The sequence below is a fragment of the Cyprinus carpio genome, unplaced genomic scaffold (genome assembly GCF_018340385.1).
Source record: "Cyprinus carpio isolate SPL01 unplaced genomic scaffold, ASM1834038v1 S000006480, whole genome shotgun sequence".
NCBI classification, from domain to species: Eukaryota; Metazoa; Chordata; class Actinopteri; order Cypriniformes; family Cyprinidae; genus Cyprinus; species Cyprinus carpio.
This window is the reverse complement of record NW_024879155.1, coordinates 45,600-51,258: the sequence shown is the minus strand read 5'-3', so window position 1 is coordinate 51,258 and position 5,659 is coordinate 45,600.

Sequence of the window (5,659 nt, the reverse complement as noted above, 5' to 3'; positions counted from 1 at the left end):
TCATCTGCACTGTTTGTTCACTGGTTTGGACGGGAGTTCTCTCGCTCTCTCCTTGCAACTTTTTGTTACGCTTCTTTCCTGCCCCTAGATTAGAAAGGGGGAACATAACATTGAGAAATTATATCGGTCACCATAATGAAGATATACAAATTAGTACTACAACCACTATACTAACAGTAATACCTTTGTTACCGTGGTGATCTTGCTGGATAGTGACAATAACATAATATTAGTGATAATGGAAAAGTATGGTTATATGGACATTTTATAGTACATCACAACACTGAAAGTTGTATCTGGAAGACCAGATAAAATATTAAATTGTAATAGGCTTCATAAATGTTTATTCAAATTAACATAAGTGTAACTGTAACTGTAAGTCATGACATGTTCATGTTGTGGGTCAAGACAGAAAAACCGCACACTCAAGGCAGGATGAGAATTTTTCCCTTCATTTTATTTAGATTTTCTCCACATAAGCAGGATACACCATACGATAACAGGTATGGATTGAATGATAACATATGCACTTATAACACTTAAAACGTGAATGAATTCTTAAAAAAAAAAAAAAGGATCCAATTGATATAGAATAATGTTAACTGGGAGTAGAAAAGAAAACAGTTATACAAAACATTATCCAAATTATGCATTAATTTAGCAGCATTTCACATGAAAAAGGGAAAAAGTATACAGCTTTGAACCCAAAATTAAATAAATAAATAAAATAAAAACATAATTATAGTAAAATAAATGGTGAAAACGTAAATAAATGGCTGTGAATATGAATATGAATACGAATATTAATAAATACTACAAACAAATGATGATTTTTGAGTGGCTCTAATTTGATTTGCCAACCGCTAATAAAACATAATTATAGTAAAACAAACAAACATAAATATAAGGCCGTGAATATGAATATGAACATATGACGCTCTGTACAGAAGGAGCACTGAAGGGGCATTTAAAGTGTGGTATAATGGATTATCTGTGGCGTATTTGAAACTGAAATGTCACAGACATATTTTTGGGACTCCTGAGACTTACACGCATCTTATAAAAAGGGTCATATATAATTCTAGCAATTACAAAAATTTGCATCAACAGTCCTAAAATGACCGGACTGGCACCCGTCACCGTCCCTGTCAATGCTCCCAAAATCTTGTGTGAAATATTGGCTATTAGAAAAAGACACCTGTTATTAGATTTTATAATGCAGTCATGTGAGAATATTATTTATATACTTACTTAAGTTTAGTTTAGCTGATGGTCCATCACAGTTTTACACAATCTAGCCTGAGTGTTTAATTAAGCTAAACCTACCTCCCATTATTCTTGACTGCTGATGATGTTGGCCTCAGTAAAAAATGAATATGACGAGATTATTCAAAACCCTGGATGTGCCTTTATATCTAGAATGATTCGTGGATATTTGTATGTATGTCTATAAAGCATCACTCTAGTGGAAATAATAATATAAATGTCATAAAACATTTTCCATACTAACTTTTTACTTAGCAGTTTAGCTAAGTATGATGGAGATGAACATCAAAACAACAGTAAAATATTATGTTTTATTGTCCTAAATAGACATGAACAGTAGTTTTAACTGCAAGAAAAGCCATCTTGTATTTTTGCAGCATCCAAAAAATAAGTTCCATAAACACTGGTGTTATTTTTGCCACTCCAGATTTTGCTGTAGTTTAGATCTTAGTGTAAATATCAGGCATAATTTTGGATTTAGATTTAGCTTATTTAAACATAATATATAATTTTATCTACAGGATATGATTTGTACATTTTTATGGTAGTGTACATAATGCTGGAACACTTCCAATTGTATAACAGTTATGCATAATAAATAATATTTTGTGCAAACAGACAATTTTTTTTTTTTTTTTTTTTTTTTTTTTTAAGTATGGCAATCTACAAATTTTTACTGGGTCAAATTAAATATGAAACAATGTAAGAGTGTGAGAGTCATGGTTGTCATACTTGTAGTTTGATGCTTTAAGCAGAGTCTGTTCTGATCTGTTTTGTGGTCATGGATATAATTAAATAGGAAATAAATTACCCCCATACATGTAGGTTATATGTTGTCAAACTAGTACTGATTTACTAACAATCACTTCTCACATTTATTCATCAAATTCGTTGCACTTCCTGTTCGGGTGTTTTTGAGAGATCACTTCATGGATGACCAGAAATAAGTAAAATTAAAGCTGCAAGCAGCGATGAACGGGCCCTCGCACCCGGGCTCACCACCACCGGGTGGCTTTTGTAAAACAGCGAACGGCGAGAAATATGCGTTTAATGTGGTAAATATAAGAGGAATATGTCAAAGTCATTTATATGTGCCAATCTCCCTGCTGCCAGCTGGTGGCGCTATGACTATAACTGGATTTTGTCATGTAGATTTCCTTTTGTCTAGCACTTTTATCAAGCATATGAAATTTAGTGCAGATTGAACATGGAATGTTTGAGTTAGTATAAAGCATGTTGTGTCCTATTGCCAACAGGTGGCGCTATGATTAGAACTGAACATTGGCCTTTAGATATCTTCAGGCCATGACTCTTATCAAATATTTGAAGTCTGGTGCAGATTGGACATTGCATGTTTAAGTTAGTGTAAAACAAGGCATTTTCTGTTGTCAGCAGGTGGCGCTATGATTATAGTGGAATAATGACCTTCAGATGTGTTTAGGCCAAGACTCTTTTTGATCATGTGAAGTTTGGGGAAGATCGGACATCTTATGCCTGAGTTACAACAACTTCTATTCCCATGGCAAGACATCGAACTTTGTCACGGCGCCATGGCCACACCCTTTAATGAAACCTCAAGATGTTCACAATTTAACATCACAAAGGCCTTTAGATTAGACTGACCAAAAAAAATTATACAATGTCATAAAATTTCTAGGAGTAGTTTGTTATGGCGTAAAACATGTCACTTCCTGTTGCCAGCAGGTGGCACTATAGTGATATCTGAATATTTGCATATAGATATATTCAGGTCAGGAGTCTTCTCAAACATGTGAAGTTTGGGGCAGATTGGACATTGTATGTCTGAGTTATAGCAACTTCCTTTCTCATGGCGAAACATCGAAATTTGTAAGGCCGCCACAGACACGCCCTTAACAGGCCCTTCTGTTAATGTATGAAGAGAAAAAATAGTTTTAGTGCACACTATAAAGAGAACTGCTGCGGCAGTGGGAAAATAATGGAATAGTTTATGCGGGAGCGGGGACTGCTGCTGCAGTGCGGAAATATGGAAGAGCTCCTGCGGGAGCAGATACTGCTGCAGCATCTGAAAAGAAAACTCCTGTGGGAACTGCTACAGCATCTGAAAAGAGAAAGGCTCTTGCGGGAACTGCTGTGGCAGTGTGGGAATTAGGTAAGGCTCCATCGGGAGCGGGAACTGTGTGGGAATTAGGTAAGGCTCCTGCTGGAGTTGCAGTGGCAGTGGGGAAAATGGAAAAGTTCCTGTGGAAGCGAGGACTGGGGAAAATATGGAAGACCACCTGCAGGAGCGGGAACTGCTGCGGCAGTGTAGGAATTAGGTAAGGCTCCTGCAGGAGCTGGGATTGCTGTGGCAGTGGGGAAAACGGAAAGGCTCCTGTGGGAGAGGGCATTGCTGTGGCAGTGGGAAAAATAGGGAAAAGGTTCCTGCAGGAGCAGAGACTGCTGCTGCAGTGGGGTAATAAGGAAAAGCTCCTGCTGGAGCGGGCACTGCTGCGGCAGTGTGGGAATTAGGTAAGTCTCCTGCGGGAGCTGGAACTGCTGTGGCAGTGGGAAAAAATAGGGAAAAGTTTCCTGCAGGAGCAGAGACTGCTGCTGCAGTGGGGAAATAAGGAAAAGCTCCTGCAGGAGCGGGGACTGCTGTGTCAATGGGGAAAAATGGAAAGGCTCCTCTGGGACAGCTGGAGTGGGGATGGGCTGTTATAGATGGATTAGGTGATGTTAAAGGGGATTAGCTATGGTTGTTCAGGAGTTTGAGTGAACAGGGATGGACTGGCGTTAAAGGGGTCGGCTGATGAGGGTTCAGTGAGCTTCTGATATGGAATCCGTCTGATCGCACGTAGATCTTGAAGGCCTCTGCCTTTTGACAAAATCTGTGTCCTGATGTTGCTGGCTACGGGGGGTGGTTCCAAGGCGAGCTTTTTTGTAGGTATGATTCTTTACATATGTGTGCCAATTTTCGTGCATGAACGTGAAACACAGACTCGGGGCTGTTGTTTTTTTACCGATAGGGTTGGCGCTGTCGAGCCATTTTGCCCACACCCTCTTTCTGAAACCTCGTATCACCGAAATTTTCAACCAGGTCTGACCGCGTGTGCAAAGTTTCAGGACTTTCGACTGTCATGCTTTAGGCCCTCAGTACAATGCGATTCATGTTTGATGGAAGACGCTCACACCATCGGTGCTCTGGCCCTAATACACCTGCTCATACAACCGTTAACGTACCGTACTACTGGTTCGGAGTGCCTCAAAAAGGAGTTTAAAGAGTAACTGGCAATTTGAATCAAGGTCTGAGATGTGAGGGGTCTGTGTTGCAAGCGGCAATTAAATTATCACACTTGCTTCACGTGCTGTAGGAGGCCACAGGAAGGGAACCAAGTAGGAAGACCCTGTGTGCAGCCTGCATTTGTTTGCGGAGGGGCAGCCTTACGCTGGAGTGTTTGCTACACCGACAGGGCTGGAGGCCACTGCAAAAGAAAATGGTAGCATGAGGGGAGCCCGGAAAAGAGATGTGGGCATGTTTACAAAATGCAGGCAGCCAGTCCACGTTGCTTCTGGCTATTTGCTTAGCTGTAGGCCATGGGAAGGGGGGGGTTGGGGTGGTAGTAGATGTCTAGAAGAACTTGTGTAGCCTGCACACTGCTTGCAGAGGGAACAGCCATGCTAATATCTGCTATGTGAGCAGGAGGACACATACATCTTACAGGTCTTTAGTGAAAATGTGTTGAAAACTACAAACCAATCTGTGGAGATTTATTTATAACATGTTTTTTCCCAGCAAAAGCATTTATGAATTTAGAGCTTGCTGCATATTTATTTTTGTAATGAAAAGAAAATTTAAGGTAAAACACTTCACACTTCTGAATGACAACAGAAATAAACTCAACAAAAAAAGAAATGTCACCTAATTCTTGTCCACATTAATACGTTCCTGTTGAAAAGAATCTTTTCCTCTCGTTTTGGCCTTCCAGCCTTTTTAAACGCTCTCCAGAGCGGATAAATTTGGGAATGCTGTTTTAACGTTGTAGTATGGACTGTGGAAAGACTTTTGAAAACGATGAAGCATGTTTAGTCTTGTAACACATCAGGGTTTCCCACACTTTTTATGTTTTTTTTTTGTTTGTATTATATATGTTTCCTCTTCCTATTTTTTTATTATAAGTTAGAGATATGTTTCCAATTGATTTACTTGTGGCGGCCCTCCACAATATCAAAAATCGATGCGAGTGTGTTTTTATATCACTGTATTTTAGAAGGAAACTGACTGTATTTAGAAAGTTTTCGATTTCATTTTCATTTCATTTTGCATGTAATGCTTGATAAGGCAGCATTTGTGAGAGCTGTTTTGCAGCCATCACCGGAGAATCCTGTATCTCTCCCGCTCTTAAAGCGCCTCCTGCTGGCAGAAAATGAATTT